The sequence below is a fragment of the Salvelinus alpinus genome, chromosome 1 (genome assembly GCF_045679555.1).
Source record: "Salvelinus alpinus chromosome 1, SLU_Salpinus.1, whole genome shotgun sequence".
Lineage (NCBI taxonomy): Eukaryota > Metazoa > Chordata > Actinopteri > Salmoniformes > Salmonidae > Salvelinus > Salvelinus alpinus.
Genome location: NC_092086.1, coordinates 112,965,449 through 112,986,090, shown reverse-complemented (window position 1 = coordinate 112,986,090; position 20,642 = coordinate 112,965,449). Strand labels below are relative to the sequence as shown.

Genomic DNA, 20,642 nt, shown 5'->3' with positions numbered 1-20,642 from the left:
ACTTAAGTAATACTTTAGTATTTTTACTGAAGTACTTTACCCCACTGCAGAGTAGTTGAGCTGAGGACGACATCATAACTGCTTCACCAATATCTGGCATCACCATCATCTCACTCAGTTTAGGAGTAAAAGTTCAGATCACTGATCTACTGAGGGAGTCCCGCTCTATAGCTAAGACAATGTCTATCTGTAGCAGACAGCCATGTATATTATTTAATTTTTTATTTTACCTTAATTTATACAGGTTTTTTCTCATTGAGATAATATCTCTTTTCCAAGAGAGACCTGGTCCAATAGCCAAGTATAGTCTGAGCAGCCTCTGAGGCTAGCTAGCTGTAGTAGACAGCCAAGTATAGTCTATCTAACCAGCCAGTGAGACTAGCTAGTTGTAGTAGACAGCCAAGGGCAGTGTTTCTCTGAGGCTAGCTAGCTGCAGTAGACAGCCAAGGGCAGTCTTTCTCTGAGGCTAGCTAGCTGTAGTAGACAGCCAAGGGCAGTCTTTCTCTGAGGCTAGCTAGCTGTAGTAGACAGCCAAGGGCAGTGTTTCTCTGAGGCTAGCTAGCTGTAGTAGACAGCCACGGGCAGTGTTTCTCTGAGGCTAGCTAGCTGTAGTAGACAGCCACGGGCAGTGTTTCTCTGAGGCTAGCTAGCTGTAGTAGACAGCCACGGGCAGTGTTTCTCTGAGGCTAGCTAGCTGTAGTAGACAGCCACGGGCAGTGTTTCCTCTGAGGCTAGCTAGCTGTAGTAGACAGCCACGGGCAGTGTTTCTCTGAGGCTAGCTAGCTGTAGTAGACAGCCATGGGCAGTGTTTCTCTGAGGCTAGCTAGTTGTAGTAGACAGCCATGGGCAGTGTTTCTCTGAGGCTAGCTAGCTGTAGTAGACAGCCACGGGCAGTGTTTCTCTGAGGCTAGCTAGCTGCAGTAGACAGCCACGGGCAGTGTTTCTCTGAGGCTAGCTAGCTGCAGGGGAAAGTGTGGCTGACCAGCCTGAATTGCTATTCATCACGGTATGGACACATTTATAAAAAATTAAAAATTGGGATAGAAACAAGATAGAAACCTTTTAGAGCGATCAGGGTTTATTGGTCCTGTCTGTATAAAAGAGCTTGTTCAATGCTTCGCTAGGAGAGAGCTGCAAAATACTTCTATCAGACCATAGATGTAATTTAGGGCTCGTCCACTGTTTATCACACAGAAGCCAGGCCAGACAGAGTGATGCATCCTAAATGGTACCCTATTCCATATTCAGTGCACTACTTTTGACCAGGGCCCATAAGGCTACATAGTGCACTATGTAGGAAATAAGGTGCCATTTGGGACGCAAACAGGGAAATGCACTCCTCTAACACCGACCATCTTAAAGGGTGGAAAGACCATCAAAATCTAAGCTGTTAAGATAGGATGTGTACCAGTACTACTAAGATGTGTACTAGGCCTACTAAGATATGATGTGTACTAGGCCTACTAAGATATGATGTGTACTAAGCCTACTAAGATGTGTACTAGGCCTACTAAGATATGATGTGTACTAGGCCTACTAAGATGTGTACTAGGCCTACTAAGATATGATGTGTACTAGGCCTACTAATATATGATGTGTACTAAGCCTACTAATATATGATGTGTACTAGGCCTACTAAGATAAGATGTGTACTAGGCCTACTAAGATATGATGTGTACTAGGCCTACTAAGATATGATGTGTACTAGGCCTACTAAGATGTGTACTAGGCCTACTAAGATATGATGTGTACTAGGCCTACTAATATATGATGTGTACTAGGCCTACTAATATATGATGTGTACTAAGCATACTAATATATGATGTGTACTAGGCCTACTAAGATATGATGTGTACTAGGCCTACTAAGATGTGTACTAGGCCTACTAAGATGTGTACTAGGCCTACTAAGATATGATGTGTACTAGGCCTACTAATATATGATGTGTACTAAGCCTACTAATATATGATGTGTACTAGGCCTACTAAGATATGATGTGTACTAGGCCTAATAAGATGTGTACTAGGCCTACTAAGATATGATGTGTACTAGGCCTACTAATATATGATGTGTACTAGGCCTACTAATATATGATGTGTACTAAGCCTACTAATATACGATGTGTACTAGGCCTACTAAGATATGATGTGTACTAGGCCTACTAAGATATGATGTGTACTAGGCCTAATAAGATATGATGTGTACTGGGCCTACTAAGATATGATGTGTACTAGGCCTACTAAGATATGATGTGTACGAGGCCTACTAAGATATGATGTGTACTAGGCAGGCCTACTAAGATATGATGTGTACTAGGCCTAATAAGATATGATGTGTACTAGGTCTACTAAGATATGATGTGTACTAGGCCTACTAAGATATGATGTGTACTAGGCCTACTAATATATGATGTGTACTAAGCCTACTAATATATGATGTGTACTAGGCCTACTAAGATAAGATGTGTACTAGGCCTACTAAGATATGATGTGTACTAAGCCTACTAATATATGATGTGTACTAGGCCTACTTAGATAAGATGTGTACTAGGCCTACTAAGATATGATGTGTACTAGGCATGCCTACTAAGATAAGATGTGTACTAGGCCTACTAAGATATGATGTGTACTAGGCCTACTAAGATATGATGTGTACTAGGCCTACTAAGATATGATGTGTACTAGGCCTACTAAGATATGATGTGCACTAGGCCTACTAAGATATGATGTGTACTAGGCATGCCTACTAAGATATGATGTGTACTAGGCCTAATAAGACAAGATGTGTACTAGGCCTACTAAGATATGATGTGTACTAGGCATGCCTACTAAGATATTATGTGTACTAGGCCTAATAAGATAAGATGTGTACTAGGCCTACTAATATATGATGTGTACTAGGCCTACTAAGATAAGATGTGTACTAGGCCTACTAAGATATGATGTGTACTAGGCATGCCTACTAAGATAAGATGTGTACTAGGCCTACTAAGATATGATGTGTACTAGGCCTACTAAGATATGATGTGTACTAGGCCTACTAAGATATGATGTGTACTAGGCCTACTAAGATATGATGTGCACTAGGCCTACTAAGATATGATGTGTACTAGGCATGCCTACTAAGATATGATGTGTACTAGGCCTAATAAGACAAGATGTGTACTAGGCCTACTAAGATATGATGTGTACTAGGCATGCCTACTAAGATATTATGTGTACTAGGCCTAATAAGATAAGATGTGTACTAGGCCTACTAAGATATGATGTGCACTAGGCCTACTAAGATATGATGTGTACTAGGCCTACTAAGATATGATGTGTACTGGGCCTACTAAGATATGATGTGTACTAGGCCTACTAAGATATGATGTGTACGAGGCCTACTAAGATATGATGTGTACTACGCCTACTAAGATATGATGTGTACTAGGCCTACTAAGATATGATGTGTACTAGGCCTACTAAGATATGATGTGCACTAGGCCTACTAAGATATGATGTGTACTAGGCCTACTAAGATATGATGTGCACTAGGCCTACTAAGATATGATGTGTACTAGGCCTACTAAGATATGATGTGTTCTGGGCCTACTAAGATATGATGTGTACTAGGCCTACTAAGATATGATGTGTACGAGGCCTACTAAGATATGATGTGTACTAAGCCTACTAAGATATGATGTGTACTAGGCCTACTAAGATATGATGTGTACTAGGCCTACTAAGATATGATGTGTACTAGGCCTACTAAGATATGATGTGTACTAGGCCTACTAAGATAAGATGTGTACTAGGCAGCCCTACTAAGATATGATGTGTACTAGGCCTACTAAGATATGATGTGTACTAGGCCTACTAAGATATGATGTGTACTAGGCCTACTAAGATATGATGTGTACTAGGCCTACTAAGATATGATGTGTACTAGGCCTACTAAGATATGATGTGTACTAGGCCTACTAAGATATGATGTGTACTAGGCCTACTAAGATATGATGTGTACTAGGCCTACTAAGATATGATGTGTACTAGGCCTACCTAAGATATGATGTGTACTAGGCCTAATAAGATAAGATGTGAACTACAATGTGCACGAAGTCTACTGACTTAAATTAATTCATGTCAGTGGGTTGTTATTAAAGCTACTATTTTATATGGACAGATGTGTGTTTGAAAGCATTAGGCCATGGCTGGGGGTTAATGCATTGTGTAATGGGCTTTCTGGAAGTTGGAAGACCTGTGGCATCAAGTTCTGGAGCTTCTTCTTTAATTCTAACTAGTCGAGAAGGAACACGGAATCTATTCTAGAAGGAATCTATTCTAGAAGGAATCTATTTCTAGAACATAAATCTACAATGGCGACATGAAAAAAACAACGATTTGAAATATTGTAGGACTGGCTTGGACCAATTATATGGCTGGCAGAGAATAAGTTTTGTGTGGACTTTTCTCAGTCCGCACCTCTATCTGTACCCACTTTCTTTTATATGATGCGAGTCTGTCTTTTCGTCCGCTCCCCTGTTTTATGTACGATAATAACACAAACACATGAAAGGGCGCCGGGACGGCCGTCGACAGACTTCATGTTAAATCATTCAGCTCCCTACGGGACTTAGACATCTTACAATCAGACCACATCCTCTCCTCTCTCTGCTCTCTGTACAAATAGCTAACTAAGTCTGGAAAACTCCTCAATACTGCCCAGAAAGACCCCCAGCCTGTGGAGCAATCATCCCCAATACAAGGCACCCCACACCAGGCCAAGGGCCCACAGCAGCCATGGGGCCTGGATGTATTATAGACTGGGCTCCAGCCCCGACAGTAGGTTTCTGAGGAGACATACAGGTAAACAATAGACCACCAGGCTAAGACTGAGGATCCACCCATTATGCATAGGACTCTTTCAGGATCTGTATACAAGGCGGTGTCAGAGGAAGGCCCTAAAAATTGTCAAAGACTCCAGCCACCCAAGCCGTAGCCTGGCAAGCGGTACCGAACAACAAGTCAGGACCCTGAACAGCTTCTACCTCCAAGCCAAAAGACTGCTAAATAGTTAGTTAAATACTTAAATAGTTAACCAGTTAACCAAATAGCTACCCAGACTATCTGCATGGACGCTTTTTGCACTTACGTTGCTGCTAGGGTTTATTATCTATCCTATTCCCTAGTCACTTTATCCATACCTACAGTATATGTACATATCTACCTCAATTACCTCATACCCCTGCACATCGACTCGCTACTGGTACCCCTGCACATCGACTCGCTACTGGTACCCCTGCACATCGACTCAGTACTGGTACCCCTGCACATTAACTCAGTACTGGTACCCCTGCACATTAACTCAGTACTGGTACCCCCGCACATCGACTCGCTACTGGTACCCCTGCACATCGACTCGCTACTGGTACCCCTGCACATCGACTCAGTACTGGTACCCCTGCACATTAACTCAGTACTGGTACCCCTGCACATTAACTCAGTACTGGTACCCCCGCACATCGACTCGCTACTGGTACCCCTGCACATCGACTCAGTACTGGTACCCCTGCACATTGACTCAGTACTGGTACCCCTGCACATCGACTCAGTACTGGTACCCCTGCACATCGACTCAGTACTGGTACCCCTGCATGTCGACTCAGTGCTGGTACCCCTGCACATCGACTCAGTGCTGGTACCCCTGCACATCGACTCAGTACTGGTACCCCTGCACATCGACTCAGTACTGGTACCCCTGCATGTCGACTCAGTGCTGGTACCCCTGCACATCGACTCAGTGCTGGTACCCCTGCACATCGACTCAGTACTGGTACCCCTGCACGTCGACTCAGTACTGGTTACCCTGCACGTCGACTCAGTACTGGTACCCCTGCACATCGACTCGCTACTGGTACCCCTGCACATCGACTCGCTACTGATACCCCTGCACATCGACTCAGTACTGGTACCCCTGCACATTGACTCAGTGCTGGCCAGAAGTAGAGCCCTCTACAAGGAGCAGGAAGACTCTGGCCCGAAGTAGAGCCCTCTACAAGGAACAGCAAGGCTCTGGCCAGAGGTAGAGCCCTCTACAAGGAACAGGAAGACTCTGGCCAGAAGTAGAGCCCTCTACAAGGAACAGGAAGACTCTGGACAGAAGTAGAGCCCTCTACAAGGTACAGGAAGACTCTGGCCAGAAGTAGAGCCCTCTACAAGGAACAGGAAGACTCTGGCCAGAAGTAGAGCCCTCTACAAGGAACAGGAAGACTCTGGCCAGAAGTAGAGTCCTCTACAAGGAACAGGAAGACTCTGGCCAGAAGTAGAGCCCTCTACAAGGTATAGGACGACTCTGGCCAGAAGTAGAGTCCTCTACAAGGAACAGGAAGACTCTGGCCAGAAGTAGAGTCCTCTACAAGGAACAGGAAGACTCTGGCCAGAAGTAGAGCCCTCTACAAGGAACAGGAAGACTCTGGCCCGAAGTAGAGTCCTCTACAAGGAACAGGAAGACTCTGGCCCGAAGTAGAGTCCTCTACAAGGAACAGGAAGACTCTAGCCAGAAGTAGTGCACTATACAGGACATAGGGTGCCATTCCAGTCACAACCTAGCAAGACCAAGCATCCATCCATCCCTCACCTGTTTGAAGATCTTGTTGGCCAGGAAGGACCCTCCCTTGTCAGCTGCTCCCTGGGCCTTCTGGAGGGTCTCAGGGGAGACCAGGCTGGAGTTGGGCCGCTGGGCCTCCTCCGTCAGCAGCTGGATGATCACAGACTCCACGTCAAAGAACAGGACATGCATGTCAGGGTGTGTCAGATTGGTCTTCATGGCCTGCACCACCAGACTGTTGTTGGAGTACTTCTGCAGGTTGCCCTGGGAAACACAAAGACCGATGTATTGATAAGGAGAAGGGACACCTTCACATTAATGTCTTAACTAAGACATGACCAGATATCTTGCACAAGGAATTGTGGGTACTGTAGTACACCATGCTACAGAGGAGAAATTAAAGGATGGATTTGGAAGACGGATGGATTCTATGACATTCTGACAAGGTTCTCTAATTAATGTTGGATAATAATGGATAATACATAGCAGAAAACTCAGATATACTGTATTTTCCGTGTAACAAATGTGGAATAATGTTATATTGTCTTTTTTCTTCAACCTGGATATGTGCATGTTCATAAACTCTTTGACATAGCCTTGCTATCTCAATAATCCCCATGTTTCCCTTCCATTCACTGTGTCTGGATTCATGAGCAAAATGCCCCCACTCCTCAGTCAGTCTCATTGTCCTTCTGTTTTAGATTCAGGTTTAGTCATCACGGTCTGTAACAACCTGGCATATTTCACCTCCAATGTCCCCAAGCCTTTCACTGAATCTCATTCTGTTTTCTAACCACAGCAAGTCTCATTTGCAAACATGCTAATCCCTATTCAATTGTAATTCAATTTGAAGGCCCCATGCACTACACACTTTGCATAGGTAAGGATGTTAACATAGAAATGAACCAGATCTGCAATGACTGGACCCTCAGAACGTCATTTTCCTCCTTTCTACCGGGAGGGAGAAAGAGAAAGAGAGAGAGAGAGAGAGAGAGAGAGAGAGAGAGAGAGAGAGAGATACAGCAGCAAGATTTGTGACCTGTTGCCACAAGAAAAGGTCAACCAGTGAAGAACTAACACCATTGTAAATACAACCCATATTTATGCTTATTTATTTTCCCTTTTGTACTTTAACCATTTGTAGATCATTACAACACTGTATAATATGATATTGGTAATGTCTTTAATCTTTTGGAACTTCTGTGAGTGTAATGTTTACTGTTCATTTTTATTGTTTATATCCCTTTTGTATATTATCTACTTCACTTGCTTTGGCAATGTTAACATATGTTTCCCATGCCAATAAAGCCCCTTGAATTGAAAGAGAGACAGAGATACAGAGAGAGAGACAGAGAGAGCGAAAGAGAGACAGACAGACAGACAGACAGACAGACAGACAGACAGACAGACAGACAGACAGACAGACAGACAGACAGACAGACAGACAGACAGACAGACAGACAGACAGACAGACAGACAGACAGACAGACAGACAGACAGACAGACAGACAGACAGACAGACAGACAGACAGACAGACAGACAGGGAGAAAGTGGCTGCTGTTGCTGGGTCCCCTAGCCCCTTCAAACAACCCTCTCACCCCCCTCCTTCCTCCCCATCCTGCATCTGCTCCGTCCGGGAGGGAGAGCTCAATAGACATCACAGTAAGGTCTATCTCTGACAATTAGCACACTGAGGGTCACTACTGTCCCCGTGCTCAATGGTATTTAAGGGGCTTCAATGGGCGCTGCTGGGTATGCAACAGTGATCACAGAGTAGACCGGAGTAAGGCTGGGCCCGGCGTATAGGGGAGAGGAGGGGTGGACGGAGGGAGTCCTAACAGCGTACAGCAGGCTGGACTTATCTGATACAGGAGAGAAGAGGACACAGGGTTAACAGACTAACTAGTTTACACCTCCCAATGACAAAGCCACGGACGGACGGACGGACGGACGGACGGACGGACGGACGGACGGACGGACGGACAGACAGACAGACAGACAGACAGACAGACAGAGCGAGAGAGAGAGCGCCTTAGCTCATAGGAGCAGGAATTGTTTATGTAGTGTGAGGCAGCTTGATGTTCCAGTACACCCCCTGGACAGGACACTAGTCTATCTCCTGTTTCTGTAGTGAGACAGCTTGATGTACAGTACACCCCCTGGACAGGACACTAGTCTATCTCCTGTTACTGTAGTGAGGCAGCTTTGTGTACCAGTACACCCCCTGGACAGGACACTAGTCTATCTCCTGTTTCTGTAGTGAGACAGCTTGGTGTACCAGTACAGCCCCTGGACAGGACACTAGTCTATCTCCTGTTTCTGTAGTGAGACAGCTTGGTGTACCAGTACACCCCCTGGACAGGACACTAGTCTATCTCCTGTTTCTGTAGTGAGACAGCTTGGTGTACCAGTACAGCCCCTGGACAGGACACTAGTCTATCGCAGGGTCTATATGCCAGAGATGATGTATTACGGGACTGCCAACATTAAGTAGCACGTTGTAAGATTGAGATGTACATGGTGAAAAAAAAACAGTCATCGGAAACTATTTGTTTTGAGTATAAAATTCAGTATTTACAGTAATATTGTTGATTTTAAAGAGTAGTCAACGTGGTGGGTTGGTGGTGTTTTCTGAGTTGTTTTAACCGGTTATAAAGGGCCTTGTGTGGCTGACTTCACCACGAGGGACGTGACTCCTAACACCTGCATGCCAGCAGCCCTGCTCCTTTGTCCTACTGGTGGTCCAACCATCAGCTTTACTGTCCGTTTGATGAGGGAACAGCCAATCAAAGCCACAGACCGGGCGCCGTGCTCAATTGTTCGACAGCTGTCTGCTTCTCCAGGCAGCCGTGAGACGCCTGTGTGTGTGTGTGTGTGTGTGTGTGTGTGTGTGTGTGTGTGTGTGTGTGTGTGTGTGTGTGTGTGTGTGTGTGTGTGTGTGTGTGTGTGTGTGTGTGTGTGTGTGTGTGTGTGTGTGTGTGTGTGTGTGTGTGTGTGTGTGTGTGTGTGTGTGTGTGTGTGTGTGTGTGTGTGTGTGTGTGTGTGTGTGTGTGTGACTGGATATTTCCTCTGCTGGTGCTGGCTACTGAAGGAAGCTACAGCCAAGCTACAGCTACGCCCTTACAATCACAGTGTGTGTGGGCCCCAGACCAGCTCACAGCTTCCCTGTTCAGTAATTAGCCTTTATGGTGTCCTGACTGATGGTGAGACACTGCACTTGCACCTGTGATACACACTCACACACACACACACACACACACACACACACACACACACACACACACACACACACACACACACACACACACACACACACACACACACACACACACACACACACACACACACACACACACACACACACACACAGCAGAGAAGGTGCACAAATATCCCTGGACAATGCATCCTGCAGCAGCAGTACTGATATGCTCTGATCAGTGAGGCTTAATTAGGCTTTCTCTCTTTGAACTGCTTCTTCATGAAAATGGATGTCTGGACAGCAGTGTTGCTGCAGTTGTAGTGGAGGAAGGTTGCCCTCTACAGGGCAACGGCTGCTACAACAACAAGACAAAGGGACCCTTCCCAGACCCAGCTTCCCTAACCCTGTTCACCTCCCTCCATCTTCCCCTAACCCTGTCCACCTCCCCCAGCTTCCCTAACCCTGTCCACCTCCCCCAGCTTCCCCTAACCCTGTCCACCTCCCTCCATCTTCCCCTAACCCTGTCCACCTCCCCCAGCTTCCCCTAACCCAGTCCACCTCCCTCCATCTTCCCCTAACCCAGTCCACCTCCCTCCATCTTCCCCTAACCCAGTCCACCTCCCTCCATCTTCCCCTAACCCAGTCCACCTCCCTCCACCTTCCCACAACCCTGTCCACCTCCCTCCATCTTCCCCTAACCCTGTCCACCTCCCTCCATCTTCCCCTAACCCTGTCCACCTCCCTCCATCTTCCCCTAACCCTGTCCACCTCCCTCCATCTTCCCCTAACCCTGTCCACCTCCCTCCATCTTCCCCTAACCCTGTTCACCTCCCTCCATCTTCCCCTAACCCTGTCCACCTCCCTCCATCTTCCCCTAACCCTGTCCACCCCCATCTTCCACTAACCCTGTCCACCTCCCTCCATCTTCCCCAAACCCTGTCCACCTCCCTCCATCTTCCCCTAACCCTGTCCACCTCCCCAAGCTTCCCCTAACCCTGTCCACCTCCCCCATCTTCCCCTGTCCACCTCCCCCATCTTCTCCTAACCCAGTCCACCTCCCTCATCTTCCCCTGTCCACCTCCCCCATCTTCTCCTAACCCAGTCCACCTCCCTCATCTTCCCCTAACCCTGTCCCCCATTCTATCATAGCTGAAGCTGCAGGGGTTAACGTCTTTCTATAGGCCTTCATGAGCGAGCACACACACAGGGGGGAAGGGGGGGGGAACAAGGACTCTCTCTCATTTTCGCTCAGTTCCCATTAACCAGGGGTTTAGAGCTGCAGGGTCAAATGCACAGAGGACAGACATATGTCTGATTCTCTACATCAACCACACACACACACACGCACCAGGGTTTCCGGAAAATGTTGCGCCGGGACATCTGACCTGCAGCATTTGAATTCACCAGACATCTGAGAAATTTACCAGCTCCATATGCATTGGGTGAATAGCCTGATTAAGAAGTCCACCCACGGTGCTTAGAATGACAGAAAATCACATTTTACATTATGGTAATTCATAATTCAGAACATGCAATTCAAGGATGCAACGAAGCGTGGTCCTTCTTACGGAATTCTGATGTGCACTTTGAAGATGTTAAAATAACTGTCCACGTTTACTTTTCCTCAGCTAACAAGATGTGTAACGAACAGCAAAATCACTAGCCTGTGTCAATCTACAGTGGTTCTTCAATTAAAAGTTGCAAGTTTATACTGCAGCACATTGACATTGATTGTGGTATACTACGGTACATTACGTCAGAGATTCCAGCGAGGATACGGAGGAGAAAAATGCTGCGCATATTTTCAAGACCTGAGCTATTTAATTTATTTATAAAAATTTTGTTTATTTAGGATATTTAGTTTATTGGTTTAGGCTTGGCCCTATTTAATAAGCTATTTGTCAGCATGAAGCTGAGTGACACAAGCATTCGTGGCTTTGGTCCAAAATAAATAAATCACTGACACATTCTGCCTCTTTAACAGATCGTCTTTGATAAAGACCAAGTTAATTGGCTCGTGTTTGTGTGTGTGTGTGTGTGTGTGTGTGTGTGTGTGTGTGTGTGTGTGTGTGTGTGTGTGTGTGTGTGTGTGTGTGTGTGTGTGTGTGTGTGTGTGTGTGTGTGTGTGTGTGTGTGTGTTCAATTATTTGTGACATTGTGGTTACAATGAAGAATGTAAACCAAATAAACCAAATAAATCCTATTCATAATGAAGAATCCAAAACACCTATTAGCCAATAGCATTTGTATTTCATCAACAATGACAATTTTTCTAATTTAATTTACTGCGGGCCTAAGACCTACGGGTTTATCATCCTGAATGAATGATTATATTGAGGAAATTAGGTGCCTCATATGATTTCCAAGAGCCGATCCGTTACAATAACATTCATTTATTTAGCCTAGTTGTATTCATGACTTCAGAATAGGCTATTTTTATTCTTTCCGGTATTAAATCATTTGTCTGCACGTCTATTCAACACTCGGATAAAAAAAGAAACCATGCCATGAATTAAGTACGATATATTTTTATTTTCACAATGCAATGGGGCACATTGACAACTAAAAATCGCTTTGAAAGTACCTTCTAATAACCGATAATATAATATATATAATATATATATAATATATAATATAATCAAATACTACAGTTGACATAACTCAATACATTTACATTTAATATTGTTTAGAAAGTGTAATTTAAACTTAAATAAACAATTCCCAGAATCGAATATAAGCTGAAAGAAATCCTATGTTTATTTAGTAGAGGCCTACTCAAACGTTTACCATATGGCCTCTTGTGTGTGGTCTATGAACTGAAAGACTGAATTAAACAGCAAGTAAAGTTACTAAAACAATAGCTTTAGGCAAAGTGAAAGGTCATTTAATTAGCAAAAATAATCCATTCATCATTTGAACAAAAGCATGAATTAGCCAACAAATAAAGATATTAAAAGAATAACTTCTAATAAAACAGTCCTAATAAAACAGTCCATTCATCAATCATATTAAAAAAAATATTATTATTATTTTATTTTTTTATATCCCAATGCCCCAGGGCAGTGATTGGGGACACAGTCCTGTGTAGGGTGCCGTCTTTCGGATGGGACGTTAAACGGGTGTCCTGGCTCTCTAAGGTCATTAAAGATCCCATGGCACTTATCATAAGAGTAGGGGTGTTAACCCTGGTGTCCTGGATAAATTCCCAATCTGGTCCTCATACCATCATGGTCACCTAATCATCCCCAGCGTACAATTGGCTCATTCATCCCCCCTCCTCCTCTCCCCTGTAACTAATCCCCAGGTCGTTGCTGTAAATGAGAAATGAGAGTTGTATTTTTCTACATTTGTCAGTCCACATGTTAAGTGTAATTCTACAATTTGATTAACCCAAGTTCTCTCTCAACTCCGGGACCACACGCCAGCTGATTTTTTGTTGTTGTTGCAGATGCAGGACTATAGTGCGAGAGGAGAGAGACACTTTGACAGAAACATTCACACCTCCATTAAATTTACAAAAGGATAGTCTAACAACTAGGCTAGGTGTGAAAAATCCACCAATTTGTGCCACAGTTTAGGCTACCAATAGATTCTGACGGTCAGACAGAGTTGAGTTCTATTGTAAAGTGCAGCCTAATGGCCAGAAAGGGCAAACTTGCAATGTATTAGAGGGTTACGTCCTGTAAGGCCGTGTTATTACTACCTTAATATCACAGACGGAGTTGGATGTTCTGTTTAAGATGCATTACCATCATCTAAATGGGATTTCTGTCATTCTGCACAGTGGGTGGATGCCTTAATGGGTTATGCACCCAATGCATACGGTTCTGGGAAATGTCTTAAATGGCCTGCAAATTAAAATCTTCCCAGTCATGGTTGTATGGCGCCACAACTTCCTGGAATGAGAATTTTATGAGTTACATATTTTTTATTTTACAGATGATTTTATCTTTTAAATTGAACCTTTATTTAACTAGGCAAGTCAGTTAAGAACAAATTGTTATTTATAATGACGGGCCTACCCCGACCAAACCCGGACAACGCTGGGCCAATTGTCCGCCGCCCTATGGGACTCCCAATCACGGCCGGTTGTGATACAACCAGGTTGTGACGCCTCCTTCACTGAGCTGCAGTGCCTTAGACCGTTACGCCACTCGTTACGCCGTTACGCCACTCGATAGGCCGATAAGGTTCCAACCGGAGCATTCATTTTTGTCTACAGAGTAATGGAACACATGGCCATATCATGACTAGCGCGCGTGACTAGGAACTAGCATTCTGCCAGACCACTGACTCAAATAGCTGCCATCCGGCCCCACATCACACTAGAGGCTTCGTTCCACGTTCTACTGACTGTTGACATCTAGTGGAAGGCGTAGGAAGTGCGAACAGATCCATATCTTACTGGGATGTGAATAGACGATGAGTTTAACATCAACCAGCCCCAGAATTTCCACTTCCTGTTTGGAAGTTTGCCTGCCATATGAGTTCTGTTATACTCACAGACATAATTCAAACAGTTTTAGAAACTTCAGAGTGTTTTCTATCCAATAGTAATAATAATATGCATATATGCCAATATTAGCATCTGGGACAGAGTAGGAGGCAGTTCACTATGGGCACGCGATTCATCCAAAGTGAAAATGCTGCCCCCTATCCCAAACAGGTTCTCCCAAAAGCAATGAGTGACGCAACAGAGCAGAATGTTTAGCTTAAAATGTTGATCAACTATTATCACTTCACATTATAAGCGCAGCAATACGCACAAGGCTACTAGGCTACCTGCCACCCCGATACGCACAAGGCTACTAGGCTACATGCCAATGTTTGTTCCATAATGCAATTAACAGGAACATACCGTTGTCAAAGGGCATCGCACATACAAGCGGTTTCATGTGACAGATGAAAATAACCATTAGCAATTTTGAAAGAGGGGAGATCTAAAGATGTAACCACTAGCATCGGTTTCTAATGCAGAGTCACTTTAATAACTCTACCTACATGTATATATTACCTCAATTACCTCAACTAACCGGTGCCCCCGCACACTGACTCTGTACCGGTACTCCCCTGTATATAGCCTCGCTATTGTTATTTTACTGCTGCTGTTTAAAGATTTTTTACTTTTATTTATTTTTTAAGATATTGTCTTAAAACTGCATTGTTGGTTGGGGGCTCGTAAATAAGCATTTCACTGTAAGGTCTACACCTGTTGTATTCGGCGCATGTGACAAATACAATTTGATTTGATTTAATATGACTAGGATTGTGCCTTTGGCTAATGGACAATGAAATAAAATTAATTTCCTCCACGGATATGGTCTGATTTTGGCTAGGCTACTTTGAAGCAAGGTAAGACATGGCTCATAATATGAAGTAAAATGTTAAGGTTTAAAACAATGAGGTATATATTTTTAAAATGCATATGTAACGGATGTGAAATGGCTAGCTAGTTAGCGGGTACGCGCTAATAGCGTTTCAATCGGTTACGTCACTTGCTCTGGGACTTGAAGTAGGGTTTCCCCTTGCTCTGCAAGGGCTGCGGCTTTTGTGGAGCGATGGGTAACGATGCTTCGTGGGTGACTGTTGTCGATGTGTGCAGAGGGTCCCTGGTTCGCGCCCGGGTCGGGGCGAGGGGACGGTCTAAAGTTATACTGTTACACATACTGCCTCCAGCTGTTTAGAAGTAGTGAAATACATTTTGCAAAGTGGTGTGTTGGCTTCCCCCCCCCCCCCCCAAAACAATATACACAGTAACAGTCAAAGTTTGGACACACCTAATCATTCAAAGGTTTTTCTTTATTTTTACCGTTTTCTACATTGTAGAATAATAGTGAAGACATCACAACTATGAAATAACACATATGGAATCATGTAGTAACCAAAAAAGTGTTAAACAAATCAAAATATATTTTATATTTGAGATTCTTCAAAGCAGCCACCTGTTGCCTTGGTGACAGCTTTGAAAACTCTTGGCAACACTTTTTGTTGGTTACTACATGCTTTATTTTATAGAGTTGATGTCTCCACTAATATTCTACACTGTAGAAAATAGTAAAAATAAAGAAAAACCCTTCAATGAGTAGGTGTGTCAAACTTTTGACTGGTACAGTATGTAGAAAATTATATATATTTTTTTTTTGATCGGCCAAAAGCCAGCGCAAGCATACCCTCCTGCATCTTACCCTACCCACATAGAAAAATACATTATCTTATTCCATCCACCTTAACCAATACCTCTACTAACTGCCTGACAAAATGATGGGCGGCAGAGGAAAAGGAGGAGTGTAACGGGTGACGCTCTCCTCATCCTCGGAAGAGGTGAGGAGAGAAGGATCTTCAGACCAAAACGCAGGCTCAGGGAAATAAGCCATCTTTATTATAAATTACGATGGCACACGAAACGAAACAAAACACTTTCCAAACTACAAAATAACAAAACGACGTTGACGAGACCTGAACATAAACTTACATAACTAAACATAAACTTACGTACAGGTAACAGACGACATCGAAACGAAACGAACAACCGAAACAATCCCGTATGGTGTAAGACATAACACAGACACAGGAGACAATCACCCACAAACAAACAGTGAGAATGCCCTACCTAAATATGACTCTTGATTAGAGGAAAACGCAAACCACCTGCCTCTAATCAAGAGCCATACCAGGCAAACCAAAACCAACATAGAAACGAATAACATAGACTGCCCACCCAAAACACATGCCCTGACCATAAACACATAAAAACAACATAAAACAGGTCAGGACTGTTACAGTACCCCCCCCTCAAGATGCGCACGCCGGGCGCACAAGCACAAAGTCCAGGGGAGGGTCCGGGTGGGCAGTTGACCACGGTGGTGGTTCCGGCTCAGGACGCTGTCCCCATACCACCATAGTCACTCCCCTCTTCTGTCTACCCCTTCTACTGACCACCCTAACACTACCTTCCCCTAAATAAACAGCTAGCACCGGGACAAGGGGCAGCACCGGGACAAGGGGTAGCACCGGGACAAGGGGCAGCACCAGAACAAGGGGCAGCACCAGGATAAGGACCAGCACCGGAATAAGGGGCAGCACCGGGACAAGGGGCAGCACCGGGACAAGGGGCAACACCGGGACAAGGGGCAGATCCCGGCTGAAGGACTCTGGCAGGTCCTGTTTGGACGGCTCTGGCAGGTCCATGCAGGCTGACGGCTCTCGACGCTCATGGCAGACTGACGGCTCTCTACGCTCATGGCAGGCTGACGGCTCTCGACGCTCATGGCAGGCTGACGGCTCTCGACGCTCATGGCAGGCTGACGGCTCTCGACGCTCATGGCAGGCTGACGGCTCTCGACGCTCATGGCGCTCTGACGGCTCTGGCTGCTCATGGCTCTCTAACGGCTCTGGCTGCTCATGGCTCACTGACGGCTCTGGCTGCTCATGGCTCACTGACGGCTCTGGCTGCTCATGGCTCACTGACGGCTCTGGCTGCTCATGGCTCTCTGACGGCTCTGGCTGCTCATGGCTCGCTGGCGGCTCTGGCAGATCCTGTCTGATTGGCGGCTCTGGCAGATCCTGTCTGGTTGGCGGCTCTGGCAGATCCTGTCTGGTTGGCGGCTCTGGCAGATCCTGTCTGGTTGGCGGCTCTGGCAGATCCTGTCTGGCGGGCGGCTCTAGCGGCTCCTGTCTGGCTGACGGCTCTAGCGGCTCCTGTCTGGCGGATGGCTCTGTAGGCTCATGGCAGACGGGCGGCTTTGCAGGCTCATGGCAGACGGGCGGCTTTGCAGGCTCCTGGCAGACGGATGGCTCAGATGGCGCTGGGGAGACGGATGGCTCAGATGGCGCTGGGGAGACGGATGGCTCAGATGGCGCTGGGGAGACGGATGGCTCAGATGGCGCTGGGGAGACGGATGGCTCAGATGGCGCTGGGGAGACGGATGGCTCAGATGGCGCTGGGGAGACGGATGGCTCTGGCCGGATACGGCGCACTGTAGACCTGGTGCGTGGTGCCGGAACTGGAGGCACCGGGCTAATGATAAGCACCTTCCTACTAGTGCGTGGAGCAGGGACAGGGCACACTGAACTCTCAAAGCGTACTCTATACCTGGTGCGTGGTACCGGCACTGGTGGCACCTGGCTGAGGGCACGCACCTCAGGACTAGTACGGGGAGAAGTGACAGTGTGTACAGGACTTAGGAGACGCACAGGTGGCTTAGTGCGTGGGGCCGGAACTGGAGGCACTGAACTGGATACACGCACTATAGGGAGAGTGCGTGGAGGAGGAACAGGGCTCTGGAAATGCACTGGTAGCCTAGTGCGTAATGTAGGCACTGTAGGTACTAGGCTGGGGCGGGGAGGTGGCGCCGGAAATACCGGACCGTGCAGGCGTACTGGCTCTCTTGAGCATTGAGCCTGCCCAACCTTACCTGGTTGAATGCTCCCGGTCGCCCGCCCAGTACGGGGAGGTGGAATAACCCGCACCGGGCTGTGTAGGCGAACCGGGGAAACCCTGCGTAAGGCAGGTGCCATGTATGCCGGCCCGAGGAGACGCACTGGAGACCAGACGCGTTGAGCCGGCCTCATGACACCTGGCTCAATGCCCAATCTAGCCCTACCAGTGCTGGGAGGTGGAATAACCCGCACCGGCCTATGCACACGTACAGGAGACACCGTGCGCTCTACTGCGTAACACGGTGTCTGCCCGTACTCCCGCTCTCCACGGTTAGCCTGGGAAGTGGGCACAGGTCTCCTACCTGCCCTTGGCCCACTATCTCCTAGCCCCCCCCCAAGAAATTTTTGGGAATTACTCACGGGCTTTTTTGGCTTCCGTGCCAGACGCGTTCCCTCATAGCTCCGGTTCCTCTCCCAGGTAGCCTCTGCTCTCCTCAATGCCTCCACCTGTTCCCATGGGAGGCGATCCCTCCCAGCCAGGATCTCCTCCCAAGTGTAGCAACCCTTTCCATCCAAAACATCGTCCCATGTCCATTGCTCCTTTCTCTCCTGTCCCTTACTCCGTTTCGTTTTCCCTTGCCGCTTGGTCTTAGCGTGTTGGTGGGTGATTCTGTAACGGGTGACGCTCTCCTCATCCTCGGAAGAGGTGAGGAGAGAAGGATCTTCAGACCAAAACGCAGGCTCAGGGAAATAAGCCATCTTTATTATAAATTACGATGGCACACGAAACGAAACAAAACACTTTCCAAACTACAAAATAACAAAACGACGTTGACGAGACCTGAACATAAACTTACATAACTAAACATAAACTTACGTACAGGTAACAGACGACATCGAAACGAAACGAACAACCGAAACAATCCCGTATGGTGTAAGACATAACACAGACACAGGAGACAATCACCCACAAACAAACAGTGAGAATGCCCTACCTAAATATGACTCTTGATTAGAGGAAAACGCAAACCACCTGCCTCTAATCAAGAGCCATACCAGGCAAACCAAAACCAACATAGAAACGAATAACATAGACTGCCCACCCAAAACACATGCCCTGACCATAAACACATAAAAACAACATAAAACAGGTCAGGACTGTTACAAGGAGGGATGGACAGAAAGAAGAGTGTGATGGGGTGAGGGGGCAGGCTGATCTGATGGTAGCTAGCTGTGTAGAATCAGGTGGATCTGATTCCCTGATGATAGATCTGATTCCCAGGTGGTAGATTTCATGGTAGCTAGCTGTGTAGAATCAGGTAGATCTGATTCCCTGATGGTAACTAGCTGTGTAGAATCAGGTAGATCTGATTCCCTGGTGGTAACTAGCTGTGTAGAATCAGGTAGATCTGATTCCCTGGTGGTAACTAGCTGTGTAGAATCAGGTAGATCTGATTCCCTGATGGTAACTAGCTGTGTAGAATCAGGTGGATCTGATTCCCTGATGGTAGCTAGCTGTGTAGAATCAAGTGGATCTGATTCCCTGATGGTAGATCTGATGGTAGCTAGCTGTGTAGAATCAGGTAGATCTGATTCCCTGATGGTAACTAGCTGTGTAGAATCAGGTGGATCTGATTCCCTGATGGTAGCTAGCTGTGTAGAATCAGGTGGATCTGATTCCCTGGTGGTAACTAGCTGTGTAGAATCAGGTAGATCTAATTCCCTGATGGTAGCTAGCTGTGTAGAATCAGGTGGATCTGATTCCCTGATGGTAGCTAGCTGTGTAGAATCAGGTAGATCTGATTCCCTGATGGTAACTAGCTGTGTAGAATCAGGTAGATCTGATTCCCTGGTGGTAACTAGCTGTGTAGAATCAGGTAGATCTGATTCCCTGATGGTAACTAGCTGTGTAGAATCAGGTAGATCTGATTCCCTGGTGGTAGCTCGCTGTGTAGAATCAGATGAATCTGATTCCTTGGTGGTAGATTTGATGGTAACTAGCTGTGTAGAATCAGGTGGATCTGATTCCCTGATGGTAACTAGCTGTGTAGAATCAGGTGGATCTGATTCCCTGGTGGTAGATCTGGTGGTAACTAGCTGTGTAGAATCAGGTGGATCTGATTCCCTGATGGTAACTAGCTGTGTAGAATCAGGTGGATCTGATTCCCTGATGGTAGCTAGCTGTGTAGAGTCAGGTGGATCTGATTCCCTGATGGTAACTAGCTGTGTAGAATCAGGTGGATCTGATTCCCTGGTGGTAGATCTGGTGGTAACAAGCTGTGTAGAATCAGGTGGATCTGATTCCCTGGTGGTAACTAGCTGTGTAGAATCAGGAGGATCTGATTCCCTGATGGTAACTAGCTGTGTAGAATCAGGTAGATCTGATTCCCTGGTGGTAACTAGCTGTGTAGAATCAGGTGGATCTGATTCCCTGGTGGTAACTAGCTGTGTAGAATCAGGTGGATCTGATTCCCT

General features: G+C 46.1%; 1 pseudogene; it reads right to left on the bottom strand.

The window, feature by feature from the left end:
* Nucleotides 1–6,579: 6,579 nt before the first annotated feature.
* The window catches only part of LOC139567661 (WD repeat-containing protein 7-like), a 95,954-nt pseudogene continuing 81,891 nt past the window's right edge, over nucleotides 6,580–20,642 (bottom strand).